A 16621-nucleotide genomic window follows, 5' to 3' on the forward strand; every position below is an offset into this window, starting at 1 on the left:
AGATGCTGCTTGGAAACTTCTTCTCAAATGGAAGAAATGTCCTTCCTATGAAATGAGAGTCCCTCTGTGTGTGCTGGGGATACTATCTCAAGGGCAATGCACCAGTCTTTTCCCTCTCTCTTCAACATTCTCTCTCCTGGGGTAATCGGATCAGTGTACATGTTAGTTTCAAGATTATTCACCTTAAAACGCATACATTTCCCTTCCTTGATCCCAAATCACTAACTTATTGATTTCATTCTTCCCCTTCCAGCAAAACTGATAGGAAGAGTGGCCTACACATAGTGTCTCTACGTCTTTACCTTTCACTCACTCTTCCCTCTAGGGCAGGCTTGCACCCCCACCTCTCCACTGAAAATGCTCTCGTTGAATCATCAATGACCTCCGTGTGGATGACCCTACAAATGATAGATATTTTTCTGTCCTTGTCTCATTTGGCCTCTGGGTAGCATTTCATTGCTGAATACTCTCTCCCTCTCTCAGAAGTGTCCTGACTTCCGTGCAGTGGTGTGCTGGTAAACCGGCTCCAAGGAAGGGGAAAAGCCCTGATGTGTATCATTTTCCTTTTTCCACAGTGTAAATAAATACTCCCATCACGGCCAATATCAAGCTCTCAATGGTGTAACAATGGCTCACATACCACCACCTCCATGAATGGCATCCTAACACCACTTATCCCTGGTTTTCTCCTTTAACCTCTTACCTGCTTCTTGCATTTTGTTGGTCCTTCCTCCACAATCAAAATTCTAAACATTGATTTTCTTCAGGCCTTGGATCTGGGACCTCTTCTCTTTTCCTTTCTTTCTTCATAGAAGATCTCAACTATCCACATGGCTTTCTTTCCTTTAAAAATTTTTTAAAATTGTATTTATTTTAGGCAATAACAATGGAAATTATATTAAAATACTTTAAGAAGTTTCATGTCTGCTCCTGTCCCCATCCACCCCTACCCTTTACCCTTCAGGTAAACCCTTTTGTATTCTTCCTTGTATGTTCTTCCAGTGTTTCCTTTTGTATGTGCAAATGTATGCGTATGTGTGAGTATATGTGTGTGTGTGTATGTGTGTATTCTTATTTCTCCCCTTTCATACACAAAAGGCAGTATCAAACACTATTCTGCCTCTTGCTTTTTTCCCTTTACTGTATATGCTAGAGCTTTTTCTATATCAGTACAGAGATATCTGCATAATTTAATAAATACTATCTATATGCTTACTACTACTAAACTTACACGTTCAGTACAGACCTCTTTTCTCAGTTATAGACTTTCCCGGTGCTTGCTTGACCCTTGATATCTCAAATATTTCACACTATGTCCAAAATAAAACACTCGTTTTCACCTCCTGTGGCCGACATCATTTTGTTGGTCCACCCAATCCCCATGACCAGGTCAGAGCATCCTTTCCCAGCTGCTGTGAGTACTGGCTGCTGATGGCTCACAGCTACCCCCTTCCCTGGAGAATTGCCTTCAGCTGAAGTGACCCACCTTGTCCTAGAAGTTATCCTCACAATCAACCACTCACTGATATCAGTGTTAGGGAACTGTTGACTGAAACCGTCCACCTTGGCCAGACATGATGATAACCACTTGCATGAGTTGTCTCATAACAGGAGGTCCTGATAAAGAACTCGGTGCTGCCTCTGAACATTAACCCCTCCCTCCTTTTGGGAGGGGCCAAAAGGAGGGAGGGGACGCCAGCCCATAATATGTCTTGTAAAACTAACCAGGAAGAATTTGGGAGGGGCCAAAGGGAGGAGTGAGGAGATGATGCATCCTGCCAACCTCCCAGAAGCCCTCACGCTGGAATCCATCTTGGCTGAGAGATGCATGTGCTACCAGGAAGAACACTGAGTCAGACCAAATATAGGCTAAGCAAGATGACTGGCCAGAGACAACCCGGAAATTAACCCCATTACCATAAAACCTGAGACTCTGAGCCATGTGGCAGAGCTGGGTTCCCTTACTCTGCTGCTCTCCAGCCGGGCTCCCCTTTCCAATAATGTGTTCTGTGTGTCTCCTAGAACAATTCATTTCCAAATGTTAGACAGGAGCCCATTCTTGGGCCCTGGAAGGGGTCCTCCTTCCTGCAACACCAGGACAGCTTGTCTTAATAGGGGACAGACAACTCTGCACTCTATACTTCACTGATTTTTTTAAAAATTTAATTTTATTTTTGGCTGCACTGGGTCTTCGTTGCTGTGTGTGGGCTTTCTCTAGTTGCAGTGAGTGGGGGCTACTCTTCGTTGTGGTGCGTGGGCTTCTCATTGTGGTGTCTGCACTCTATACTTAACGTCTCTACTTCTTTACCTCTCGCTTACTCTTCACTCCGGGGCAGGCTTGCACGCCTACCTCTCCACTGAAACCTCTCTTGTTGAATTATCAGTGACCTCCGGGTTGATGGCCCTACAAATGATAGATATTTTTCTGTCCTTGTCTCATTTGGCCTCTGAGTAGCATGTCATTGCTGAATACTCTCTTCCTCTCTCAGAAGTTTCCTGACTGCCAGCAGCATAAGCCCTTCTTTGTTCCAGTCTTTCCCCTTCCCTACCCTGCTTTCCTCATTCCTTTCATGCTTTTCCGGAAGAGCAATTTTCCTAATACATAAAGATCTCCTACAAATCAATAAATCCAAAAACCCAATGGTAAAATGGACAAAGTATATAACAGATTGATTATAGAAAATGTAATACAAATGGATCTTAAAACTGGAAAATATACTTAACATCATTTACAATAAAATCAACATAAAATTGTATGTTTTTTTTTTTTTTTTTTTTTTCGGTACATGGGCCTCTCACTGCTGTGGCCTCTCCCATTGCGGAGCACAGGCTCCGGACGCGCAGGCGCAGCGGCCATGGCTCACGGGCCCAGCCACTCCGCGGCACGTGGGATCTTCCCGGACCGGGGCACGCACCCGTGTCCCCTGCATTGGCAGGCGGACTCTCAGCCACTGCACCACCAGGGAAGCCCTGGATGGCTTTTTTGCGTATCAGATCGACAACGATTAATAAGTTTGATACATATTGTAACGGCAACAGTATGGGGAAATAGGCGTCCTCAAGTATTCCTGGAGGGAGTGTAAGTTGGTGCAACACTGTGGAGGGCATTTGGCACTGCAGTCAAAACTGACATCACCTACAGTGTGACCCAGCAATGTTACTTCCAGTTGTTCATAGTAGCAAAAGACTGGAAACAACTTCAGTGTCTATAAATTGGGACTGGTGATATGAATTATAATAGTTCCATGTAATAGAATATAGTCAATAAAAAAGAATGAGAGTGTAAGGATATATAATACAGCCAGGAATGAGGACAGTGTAAGACTGCCATACCTATGTACTTCTTACGCTCTTAGCTTCCTAGCAGCCATCAGCAAAAGGAAAACCTGGTCAGATCTACAGTTCATGGGGTTCATCCATAAAAGATAGTGTAGAGATTTGGAACCTGGGCTTCTGCACTGGAGACGCCTTTTATGGGCTCAGTCACTGTGAACAATAACTCTCAATGTCTCAACTTTCAATGGGGAAAATCGTGGCACCTGCCTCAGCAAGTTGCTGTGAGGATTAAGGAAGGTAAGAGATGTAAGGAACGTGAAACTGTGCATGGTGTATAGAAAGGCTCAATAACTATTGGCAACTAGAGTAACAAAATAATTAGTCAGTAGAAACATAACTCTAGTTGATACTACCTTCCTTATGAAGGTCCTCTATAAAGATTCTGTGAGAAAAATCACTAAAATATCCATTCATCAGCTAAAACAACAAGCTCCATAGGAACGTTGATAACAGTGACCCTGAATCAAGACTGACAGCATCACCCTAAAGTGTAGCTCAGGCAACACGTTTTTATCATGACCCAACCTGGACCAGGTCAACCATACAGCTCTGCAGGTTAGCCTCATCTGTAGCTGGAGTGGGGTGCCTAACTTGGGATACATGGATGGACTTGGGAATGTGAATACCCCAAAACTGTAAACAATACCTTGAGCATATGGAGAGAGACTTCATAGTAGTGCTATCCAATAGAATAGAATAATATTAGAATAATAGAATTCATAATAAAATATTATGCATATAATGCTAATGACATTCATAATTTTCTTTTTTTTTTTTTTTTTTTTCCCTTTTGTTGCTTGAGCTTTTGGTGTCATATCCAATAAACCATTGCCTCATCCAACATCAAGAATATTTATACTATATTTTCTTCTAAGAGTTTTACATTTAGGTCTTTGATCCATTTTGAGTTATTTTGATTTTTTTTTTGGCGATACACGGGCCTCTCACTGTTGTGGCCTCTCCCGTTGCGGCGCACAGGCTCCGGACGCGCAGGCTCAGTGGCCATGGCTCACGGGCCCAGCCGCTCCGCGGCATGTGGGATCTTCCCGGACCGGGGCACGAACCCGTGTCCCCTGCAACGGCAGGCGGACTCTCAACCACTGCGCCACCAGGGAAGCCCCATAATTTTCATATTTAAAAAAAAGTTTTAATTTTACAGTAACCACATTTTAAGAAGTAAAAAAGAAATAGGTGGGAAACTAAAATATGACACAAATGAACTTATCTATGAAACAGAAACAGACTCACAGACATAGAGAACAGACTTGTGGTTGCCAAAAGGGAGGGGAGGTAGGAGAGTGACGGATTGGGAGTTTGGGAGTAGCAGATGCCCTATTATATATAGAATGGATAAACAACAAGGTCCTATGTATATAGCACAGGGAACTATATTCAATATTCTGTAATAAGCCATAATGGAAAAGAATATTAAAAAGTATATATATGTATATACTTATATATATAACTGTATAACTGAATCACTTTGCTGTACAGCAGAAACTAATACAACACTGTAAATCAACTATACTTCAATAAAATAAATAAAAAAGAAACAGATGAAATTACTTTTATTTATCCAATACACCCCAATATTATTTCAACATGTAATAAATATAAACTACTACTTAGAGATCATTTACATTGTTTTCTTCATAGTAAGTCTTCAGAATCTGATGTGTGTTCCATACATGCAGCCCATCACAATCGGGACAAGACATTTTAAGTGCTCAATAGCCACATGTGGCCGCTGCATTGGACAGCTCAGGGCAACAACTTTTATCACATTCATTAAGAACCAATGATCAGGGCTTCCCTGGTGGTTCAGTGGTTAAGAATTCGCCTGCCAGGGCTTCCCTGGTGGTGCAGTGGTTGAGCGTCCGCCTGCCGCTGCAGGGGACACGGGTTCGTGTCCCGGTCCGGGAAGATCCCACATGCCGCGGAGCGGCTGGGCCCGTGAGCCATGGCCGCTGAGCCTGTGCGTCTGGAGCCTGTGCACCGCAACGGGAGAGGCCACAACAGTGAGAGGCACGTGTATCGCAAAAAAAAAAAAAAAAAGAATCCACCTGCCAATGCAGGGGACACCGGTTTGGGTCCTGGTCCGGAAAGATCCCAAGTGCCACGGAGCAACTAAAGCCCGTGCACCACAACTACTGAGCCTGCGCTCTAGAGCCTGTGAGCCACAACTACTGAAGCCCACGTGCCACAACTACTGAAGCCTGCACGCCTAGAGCCTGTGCTCCGAAACAAGAGAAGCCACCACAATGAGAAGCCCGCACACCACAATGAAGAGTAGCCCCTGCCCGCTGCAACCAGAGAAAGCCCGCAGGCAGCAACAAAGCCCCAACGCAACCAAAAAAAAAATAAGAACCAATGATCAGGATGAATGGACTTCATGAAATTCTATATATTATTGCTTTTTTTAAATTAACTGAATGCTCATTTTTTAAAACTGAAATTCTATATGAAAATAGAATTATCTGTAATTCCACAGGTAGGTAATTGTGGTTGACATTAAAAAATAAATTTTAAACATGAGCTTGGTTAGAATATTCAAACTGTAGAGAAATTGTTAACAGTTCTGTTTACTCTTCCAAAATATTTTCTGTGAATACATAAACATTGATAATTACATAATATATTTTATTTACAAGAAAATGATCATTATACTATTCACCCTGTCTTGTACATTGGTTTTTCAGTTAATAATATATCTTGGAGGATTTTCCATATTAGAATACGACACATCACTTCATGTTTGTTTCACACAGTTGTACGGTATTTGATTATATCAATGTACAAGGATTTATTTAACCAATCTCCTTTGGATGGTCCTTTAAGCTGTTTCCACTTTTTTTATCCTTTTTCATTTGGCTGTTACAGACACTCCTGCAATGATTATGCTTGTTTATATCCTTGTTCATGTCCTTATTTAGTTGGTGTACATACTTTTGCAAGGGGTTCTAGAAATACATTTAAAATTTTGATCGATTTGCCAAATTTCTCCCCAGAAAGTCACTCAAGTTTATATCCTTAAGAAATGTAATATCTGTATGCCCTAACCATTTACTGAGTTTTATACATTTTTTTCACTTTGCAAATCTATGTAATAATGATATCTCTGTTTTGTTTTGATTTGCATTTATGTAATTGAGTGAGGTTCTTTTTACGTTTTTGGCCTTTTGCTTTTTTTTCTGATACCCTGTTATATATGTTATACAGTTTTATACAGCTTGCCTATTGTATTAATTTTCTTCATGAATCCTTTTTCTGTCATGTGAGAAATTTTTTCCTTTAATCTGTCATTTGTCTTTTTATTTTGTTTATGGAAGGTTTTTTTGCCTTATTTAACTTTTCATTGCTATGTGATCAGACTTATCAATCTTTTCCTTTATACCTTTTCTCTTCAGCAGACATTTTGTTGGACATTTTCCAGATGTGTTTACTATAGAAATATAAAGCAAAGAAGTTCACAGAAGAAATTTGAAAAATGTAGGAAGGGGGATATAAGAGAAAAAGTAAGCATTGATATTCCATTAGAAAATAATCCTGTTTTGTTGTATCTAGTTTTTTAATGCATCAATTTTTCTTGATGATGAGTGAACTGGATGCAGACTTTCCAGGTTTACAATGAGATGTGGTAGAATAGTATTTTTAAAGTATTAATATAATGTAATATTAATTAATGTAAATAGTTTAATACATATAATTAAAACTTATTAAATAAACTTTAATAAATTTAATTAAAATTAATATATGTTTAAAGATTACTGGTTTTCTTTTGTTTGTTTGTTTTACATCTTTATTAGAGTATAATTGTTTTACAATGGTGTGCTAGTTTCTGCTTTATAACAAAGTGAATCAGTTATACATATACATGTGTTAAGATTATTGGTTTTTGCCCCTAGTCTGTCCCCACACTTTGAGCCAGCATTTTTCCTATTTACTCTGACAGATGAAGATCCCATGGGCTGGGAATAGGGAGAAGAGGGGAAACACTGCTGTGTGTCTCTAACAGTCAGCCCTGTGCTGGCCCCTTTCTGGGCTAATGGGAATGGGGGGCAGTGCTCAAGGGCTGAGAGTCTGACTTTTCTTCCCAGGGCGGGGGTCCCAGGAAAATGATGAAGGTCTGAGATTGTCTCACACTTTGCCCTAGTGTGCAAGTCAGGAAGAAGAAATCTCAGCATAGCACGTTAGTCCTGAGTCTCCCGCAGCCCAGAGTGGCCTGGAGTACATCCATGCTTGTCTGAGACGGGTACAGAAGTATCTCAAGGAGGCCTGGCAGACTAACAGATGCTTCGTATTGGGGAGAGGGGGCCCAAGAACAGATGTCAGCACTGTCCTTATATCAAAGGCCAGATGGGAACTCAGTTGCCTCCGTGGATGCCAGCAGGGAGAGAGGCTGACAATTGGCGACTTCGAGGAACAAGGACACAGCAGAGGATGCCAGCGTGGACAGATGATAATCAAGGACCAGATGAGCCCCCTCTGTGTCCAGATGTTCTATCAGTCTCCCTCTAACTCCCCAAGGGCAAAGGCGGGAGGGAAGGAGTAAAACCCTGAACGGATCAAGTTTACCTGGAATCGATTTGTTTCTAGTTCTGCCATCAAGAATCAATAGAATGGGGTCTCAAGACAGAAAGGAGAGTCAGTTATGGAAATATAGGTTTTCACATTTTTGCATACCTGAATTTTATGGTCAGAAGTATTATAACCACTACAAAGATAAGGCCGAACTGAGACACCAGAAAAGGCCTTTGATAAAAGCATGACTGGAAACATTTTCCACTCTGGAAAAAAAAAAGCCTCAGTCTTAGAAGGGATTCTAGACCATAGAAAAGTTTACAGACAGAAGGAGAGGAGTGGGATGATTCCTCTTTGCTGTGTGGATGAGTGTGGATGAGAGTTTTGGTGACACTTGCACCAGCTGACAGAAAAATGTAGTAGAATGGCAATACGTCACTCTATGGACTTTATCTTGATGCTCTAGGAAGCATGGGTCTGTAGTTTGCATTCAAGATTCACAGTATTGTAATGAATCTACAGGAGGAAAGAGGTATTTGTAAATTCCTAATGTTCTGGTAATTCCCACTTCTGCTCAGAGACCCAGATTACTCAACAGTATAGAGTTTAGAAGGTGGAAGCGGTGGCTGTATTCTTATCCCCAAACAGATGTATTCATTAAAAGCAGAGGTTCTCAACCCTGGCTGCTCATTAGAATCATCCAAGATGCTTTTAAAAATGCTGATCTTGGGACTTGCCACCTCCAAAATCCTAGTTTAATCAGTCTGAAATCGTTTGCAGTTTTGGGATGCTAGAAAACCAGGGAGGAAGGGAAACTTGACTTTGCTTTGCTGAGCACCAGCAGCCTGGATCCTCCTACGGAAAATACTGCTGGTTGTCCCCTTATACCAGTAAGAGATCTTCCAATTTTTAGTCGATTCATGGTTAGGTTACCTAAGACAAAGGCTGTAGTTTGCAATGTCTTTGCATCAAGGTCTGGCCACTTGATTAAGTTATTCTGTCTTCTCTCACCTTTTCACTAAGAATTTAGGATGTGTTTGGCTACGAGTAGCAGAAAATCCAGCTCGTGGTGCTTTAACAATAGGGTTCATTTTTCTCCCATAACAGTAGGTCTGAAGGTTGGCAGCCCAGGGCTGAAGAAGCAGCTCAAAGATGTCAAGTACCAGGCTCTTCCTATATTTCCACTCTGCCATTCTCAGCATAGTGGCTTCTCACATCATGGTAGGTAACACAATGGTTGTCACAGCTCCAAGCATCAGTTTCTTTAAGACAGGAAGATGATGGGAGGGACAGTTCCAGCTATTTCTATCCTTTTTGTTATTAAGAGAAGCAACTGCTTTCATAGAATTCCTTAGCAGACTTCCATATATATCTCATTGGCTAGAACTGTGACCTCTGACCATTCCCAGGAACAAGAGAGGCTGCTAATCAGTATGCAGATTTCCTAGCCTCTACACTAGGAGGGAGAAGGGGGATGGAATGGATGTTGGGTCAGCCAGCCAACAGGATCCGCCCATCGTATTCACCTATGACATCTAATTAGTCGTCATTTCTGCTCACTTCATCTTATGGAATTGCTCCTGAATCTCTACTGTCACTTCCCTAAGTCAAAACCACATTGTCTATAGCCTCCACTTCGACAAAAACCCTCCAAACAGTCTTTATTTGTAATATGCATTTGCTGTCGTATTTGAGAATATTCAATTTTGCTATAAAAGACAAAACAGACAAACTGGATGCATGCAAGTCTTAAGAAGTATGAAGTATTGATAGTAAGGGAATGAAGAACTTTTGAAATATAGGCAAAACTCATAGGATGTTTAAGAATAGAGAACGTTTATGAATGGATAAAGAAGATTTGGTAAATATATACAATGGAATATTACTCAGCTATAAAAAAGAATGAAATAATGCCATTTGCAGCAACATGGATGGACCTAGAGATTATCATACTAGGTGAAATAAGCCAGACAGAGAAAGACAAATATCATATGATATTACTTTTTTATGGAATCTTAAAAAAATGATACAAATAAATGTATTTATACAACAGAAATAGATCCACAGACACAGAAAACAAACTTATGGTTACCAAAGGGGAAACGGGCGGGAGGAGGGATAAATTAGGAGGTTGGGATTAACAAGGTACTATATATAAAATAGATAACCAACAAGGACCTACTCTATAGCACCAGGAACTATACTCAATATTTTGTAATAAGCTATAAGGGAAAGAATCTGAAAAAGAACAGATATATGTACTACCTGGATCACTGTGCTGTACACCTGAAACTAACATGACATTGTAAATCAACTATATTTCAATTAAAAAAAATAGAGAATGATTAAACAAGTAGCATGTGAGACTTAGGTAGAATTCATAAGATGTGTTCAAAATAGGTAGTCAGTTATTAACTTATGGCACATGCAGAGGATACATGGAATAAGTAGAAAATATGATATAACAAACGAGAGATGCTTATAGATAGAAAGGGATGACTGTGCTTTCACTGGGGTGAGAGTGATCTGTCACTCCTAGTCAGTCACCCAATGGTGATACCCAGTATAATTATGATTCCCTACTGGCCCCGCATGTGCTCTGCCTAAGAAGTGCAGGTAGAACTTGTAGCTGTTCAGCGGGCTATTTGGAAAGCTGCAGCTGTGGCCTGCGTACTTGCCCTGTTCCCCTTCAACAGAACAAGTGTGTCTTTGGCCTCAGGTACCTTCTTGGGCCCCTTGCTCCAACCTCAACTCTGGTCCTTGTAACCACACCATCAATGGAAGAGGCTGATGTGAGGGGAGGGGTGGGGGGAGGAGGACTTACGAACACGACCCAACTAGCATGGTCCTTTCACCTGCTTGCCGCCTATCCTGACTCTTAACATACCCCCTTTCTTGCCCCCTTGCTTCTCACTGTGTATTATGGATTGACTTAAGGAGCTGTGTGGTTTGAGCATTTTATTTTTTTATTTTTTTTTGCGGTACGTGGGCCTCTCGCTGTTGTGGCCGCTCCGGTTGCGGAGCACAGGCTCTGAACGCGCAGGCTCAGTGGCCACGGCTCACGGGCCCAGCCGCTCCGCGGCATGTGGGATCCTCCCAGACCAGGGCATGAACCCGTGTCCCCTGCATTGGCAGGCGGACTCTTAACCACTGCACCACCAGGGAAGCCCGAGCATTTTCATTTGTACTGTGAGCTTTTCTGTTGGGTGGGAGAGCTCTGCTGGGAGAGCTCTCCTGGTTGTGTATTTGGAGGCTGCATTGCATCAAAGTCCTTTCCCACGTGACATATTCCTCTGTGTTTGCCACTTCAACACACTCTCCATATACTACCACAGAGTAATCTTCAAAAATTGCAAATCTGATCAGGGTTGACCCCTGTTTACAACCTTTAAATGTCTCACCACTGCCAACAAAGGTACCATCAATCTCTCTAGCAGGGTGTTAAGGACTGGACTCCCCAAGAAGCAGAATCTGACTAGCAGGTTAGCAGTGTGCAGGAAATGTATTAGGAATTGCTCTTGGGAGCCTTTTATATGCCCGACCACCTAACAAGTTTTAGGGTGTGGTGGCCCCTGGGGTGGGGCTGTGACCTCGGGTGAGTAGCAGCTATAGACTGAGTCCTTCAGTGCTGGAGGGGGTGTCCGGGCGGCACAACACAGTTCGAGAATTCTCTACAGGACTGGTCACTGCCTATCTTTCCGTCTCATCCCTTGCTTTTTTCTTCTTCTTTAAACGCAAAGTCACTAGAACTAGTTGCATTGTACAAACATACCATGCTGCTTCTTCCTCCATGCCTTGTCTTCGCTCTTCCTGCCAACCCAGATCCATAGCTTCTTGGATGATACCTCTCACCCAAACCATGCACGGCATCTGCAGGTTAGGCTGTCCCTGCTCCAATCCCCTCTCTCGGTCTGGAGTTCACCTGCAGCTCTGAATTCGCTGATTGTGAAAAGAAGGGTTCTAAAGCCCTTGAATGAGGCACAGGTGATGAGTGCTGGGACCGGAGGGACCAAAGGCAAATCATGTACCACATTCTAAAATATCTCCTCTCGCTGAACATGCCCCTTCCCTCCCACCCTCCCCCGCCACCCCAAATCCTGTAATGAGAAACTTGGATTCATTTTTTTAACAGAAAACTGCAAGCTACAGCTCTAAATGGTGCTTTAAAATTTTAATAGTAGGCTAAATTGAAAAACACATAGGGAGCATTTTGAAGATGCCCTGCAGCTGGATTTGTTTTATGCTACAGCAATTTTGCTGCCTGGCTGCTTCCTGCTGAAAGCAAAGAGGATGTGCTGAAATGCTGCCACTGTAAACAAAACTAGATCAGGCAGAAGCCTCTCTCTTGCACTGACAGACCTACCTTGTAAATTGCTGGCAGCGATGCTATTTGGCAGACATGGTGCTAGGAAGCGAGTGGCTTCCAAAATAAGAATTGAAAGGGAGGAATTCCTCAACACAAGCTTGAAAAATGTCAGCACTGGAAGGGACTTCAGAAATCATGTCGTCCAGCTTCCGTAATTAATGAGAGGAAAATGAGGCTTAGGAAGGTTAAGGTACTTTATCCTACGCCACACAGTTTGTGAGTGGCAGCCTGAACTAAAACCCAGGTTTCCTGGCTCCCAGTCTAATCGTTATTCTGCTATATTGTATTCATTACTTTTCCTTAGTGTTTAATTTACTTTTGCCATTGTGCATTTCAGAGGACCATATGTAATTCCCATGATCAAAGTAACTGACTGCATGTGGAATGGCTATTGGTTGTGTCACTGGGAGGAACAGTTAACAGATTCACTAATTGGACTTCTGTGCTCATTTCTCTCCTCAAGGCTAATTACTTGTTTAATTAAGGCATTTTGCCTTGATCATAAATGCAACCACATTTGATGAATCTTGACTTTGTGCTCTGAGGATCCAACATATGTATGAAGTGTTTTCATTAGAACTTAGGAAAACTAAACAACTATTAGCTTTGAGATATTTAAAGTTTAACCAAGAGCAAATTCATAAATTTTAGAATTATTCTCTATTTTGTATATTAATTTACCCATGCATGAAAAACCATAAGGGAGTTGAATTGTTTGTGGAAATCGTGAGTTACTATTTCCTTATGCTTTTTTGGGGGGGTGGGTAAAGCCTCCAACCTGCCATTGAGTTAAAGCAATTTGTTTGGCATTTAATACTTCCTTGTGTTCCTATGACACCTTTTCCTCCCTGCAGCTCAAAGTACTTAATATATATCAACTCAGGAATCCTCACCACAGTACAGCCAGAGAGAGTAGGCAGCAAGTATAATCCTCTTGATACACAAGGCCTAGAGTCTGTTTGGAAATCCAACGTGCCATTGACTTGTATGCTAAATGCATTACCAGAATATTTGTGCACTGATTGGAAATTGCTGTCCAATCTATATGTGGCTAGTTATTTGCTTCTGGGCATCTTTTCAATTGAGAAAAGAGAAAATAAGAACAAGAGAGTATATTGCTGAGTTTAAAAACACCAAATTGCAAACTACACGGATTAACATAGGCTTGATTTTCCAAGGATGGTCTCAGCAGAATGACTGAATATATGGAATAAACCAATAGTAACAATAATGATTATAATTTACTGAGTTCCTACTCTGCCTCAGATGCAGAGGTGAGTATTTTATATATGTTCTTCTAATACCCAAAGCAAGCCTGCAAGACAGGCCTCATTATCCCTATTTTTCAGAGAAGCAAGGTGCAGTTATGAGAATTTAAGGTGTATCATCCAAAGTGGTGGCACTAGTTAAAGGGACTCTAGGCCAGACTCACTATTCAGAAACATTTCTTCTCCTTTTCCCCAGTTTTCTGCCCTGCACCCCTCCCTCTCTTTATCCATCCAGGAAATATTTACCGAGCACATATCGTGTGAGGCAGGTACCAGGCGTTGAGAATACGGTTGTGAACAAAGCAGTCAGAGTTCCTGCCCTCATGGAGCTTGGCTTCTAGGCTGAAGTCTGGATTTCTATAAGAAAGTGGTAAGAAACAAACAGAACAGAGTTAGGTGTGAGGCAACACCTGGCAAAGAGAACAAAAGACACACATAAAAGATGGAGATTGTCTAACCAAACACTGATCTCAGAGTTGGAAAGTGTTATCCTTTCACTTCTTCTCTTTGGAGATTTTATTTTGGTCATTTTGTATACACCCAGCACCAAGCACCTTATTGTGGAAAGGAGGAGTAATGTAGTTTGTAAAAAAATGGCAAGGCTGTTAGCTGGAATGGCTTCAACATGGAACCTTGAAGAACACTCAAGGTTTAGGTGAAATTTTCCCATCGAATAAGTTGTACCTAGAATGGTGGAGCTAAGGTGATAAACTGCCAAGTCTCTTCAACGTGACCCATGTTTCACCTTCCCATTCCACAAGCCACTTTCATCAGCTGACATCTCCCTCATCCTCTACCTCATGTCCTAGTGGGTTGAACACTCTCTTCCCAAAATTCATGTCTACCCATCACAACTCTCCACAACCCTCTGTCATTTCTTTCTTGGAGACATTTAATCCTGGCACCAATTCCTAGCCTTCTCCAGAGAAAACATTTTCCTCACCAACACAGCCTATTAGAATGTGAGCAGGAAATTTACCATCACTCCATGTACATGGAACCCCATTTTTTTGTCTAAAGCTTGCATAAGCTTTCAGATGAAGTTCCTTTTTCTTAGAAAAGAACCCTGTCATTGTTCTCTGGGCTGTCTTGTTTTGCTGTTCCTATTATACATGTATTTGGGCCTGGAGGTTATAAATAAGATTCTGCTCTAGAGAAGAAGGGCAGGAAATAAAATTAGGAATGTCTCTGGATGCCAGGAACAAAATTGTTGTAGCAATAAGTAGATTGAACAGTAATTACTCAATGAAATGATTTTGTTTCCAAGGAGAAAGACAGAGGGCAATTTTGAGTTATAGGTTGGCAGAAAATAACCTGTTTGCAGGAAATAAAAAAAATGCAAGATCCGATTCCTGATTTAATGATCTTCAAAGGGTGGGCCATGACACACAACCGTTAGCATCATCTGGGAACTTGTTGCAAATGCATACTCAGGCTCCAACTTTTTTTTTTTTTTTTTTGCGGTACGCGGGCCTCTCACTGTTGTGGCCTCTCCTGTTGCGGAGCACAGGCTCCGGACGCGCAGGCTCAGTGGCCATGGCTCACGGGCCCACGGCATGTGGGATCTTCCCGGACCGGGGCACAAACCCGTGTCCCCTGCATCAGCAGGCGGACTCTCAACCCCTGTGCCACCAGGGAAGCCCCAGGCTCCATCTTGAACCAACTGAATCAGAAACGGGGTGAGGACCAGCATTCTTCACTTTATAAACCTTCCTGGTGATTCTGATGCATGCTAATATTTAAGAACCTCTGGGTTTAAAAACCCCTCTTCTGTAGTTAGAATATTTAATTCAGGACACCTGGTGTAGGAAAAAGCTGAGGCAAAGAAATCAAGGGTCAGTTTTGTTCCACTTGGGAAACCCGTCCCCCCAGTTCTCTGGGTCAAGGCTGAGGGAAGACCAGGAGCAGAGGCCCAGGTGCCCCTGCTGGTTCCTTTAGAATTCAAAGGAGGGCTTCAGAGCTGAGCTCCCAAAGACTTTGTAGCCAGCCTAATTAGTCTCTAGGAATTTCCTGTTAAGAGTTGAAGGGCTGGGCTGGAAACTTGCAACCAATTGCCCTGGCGAAGTGGGGGAAAAAGGACCAACAACGCTGCTGAAGTACCACAAAAGCCCTTCTTCCTCAAGAGGGATTGAAGGCAGGCTTGTTTCTGTGTAGTAGGCTGTGAAAAGCCATTCCTTTGCTCTAATGGGAACTGGGCTCAAGGGAGTTTCCCTTCCAGCAAGATGCTGAAAAATAAACCAAATGCTGGCCAAATCTCAAGCCGGGGTCCACAGGCCAGCCAGCCTGCCTGCTTGCCGGATTTTCTTCTTATACACCACTTTTTCTTTTTCCTATGTTTCTTCCTTCCTTTAGCATGGTCAGAGGCCTTGGCTGTGATAGATCAGGTGACTGTTGGGGGTACCACTGCTGGACACAGAATCTGGACCTTGAGTCCATCGATGTAACCTCTTGGGATGGAATTAGATGTTCTCTAATGTCTCTTCCACTTTTGATGTTTTTCTGCTGCAAATTTGCAGCATCCCAGTGCTGCATCCCAGTGAGAAATGCAGTTAGAGTTCTAGGGCCTGTGATCTGCCTTTCACAAACTCACTAGTCCATCCATTGCCTTCTGTCCAATGACTTGCTTTAGCTAGATCAGCTTCTCAGGACTGTCGCAATTTTTAGATCAATGGCTTATGTTTCTGGATTCCCTCCATGCATGCATTTGTGCATTCAGCAAAGGCTTACTGAGCATTGACTTCATACTGTGCTCATATCCTTGGGCTCCAGGAGTATTGGGGGGCAGTGCCATGCGTCTTTTTACTTCTCCATCTTTGCTTTGGTGGTACCCTGCCCTCTGCCTAGAACCACTAACTGGTGACTGCTTACTTAACCTTCATAGTTAAGTTAAAATGATATCTCCTCACTCTAGCTTTCTCTGATCACCCCATGTATGAATTTTTTTCTTTGTGTCTCCATCCTTTCTTCCTTCTATTCTTCCTTCCTTCCTTCCTTCCCTCCTTCCCTCCTTCCTTCCTTCCTTCCCTCCCTCCCTCATTCCAGTCCTCCTTCCTATCTATCTGTCTATGGCACACCTCTATTTTAAACACCACTATACTTTATTCCACATATACATTTTTCCTTACCCAGA

The 16621-nt window shown here is 42.3% G+C and overlaps 1 long non-coding RNA gene across 1 annotated transcript in view; it reads right to left on the bottom strand.

The window, feature by feature from the left end:
- LOC137220767 (uncharacterized) overlaps positions 1-16621 on the bottom strand; it is a 54096-nt gene that overhangs the window by 23024 nt on the left and 14451 nt on the right. Inside the window, exon 3 of the long non-coding RNA XR_010941786.1 lies at positions 704-843. This is a non-coding gene — a long non-coding RNA (uncharacterized lncRNA). The remainder of the gene's footprint in view (positions 1-703; positions 844-16621) is intronic.

Source organism: Pseudorca crassidens, chromosome 3 (genome assembly GCF_039906515.1).
Source record: "Pseudorca crassidens isolate mPseCra1 chromosome 3, mPseCra1.hap1, whole genome shotgun sequence".
Classification (NCBI taxonomy): domain Eukaryota; kingdom Metazoa; phylum Chordata; class Mammalia; order Artiodactyla; family Delphinidae; genus Pseudorca; species Pseudorca crassidens.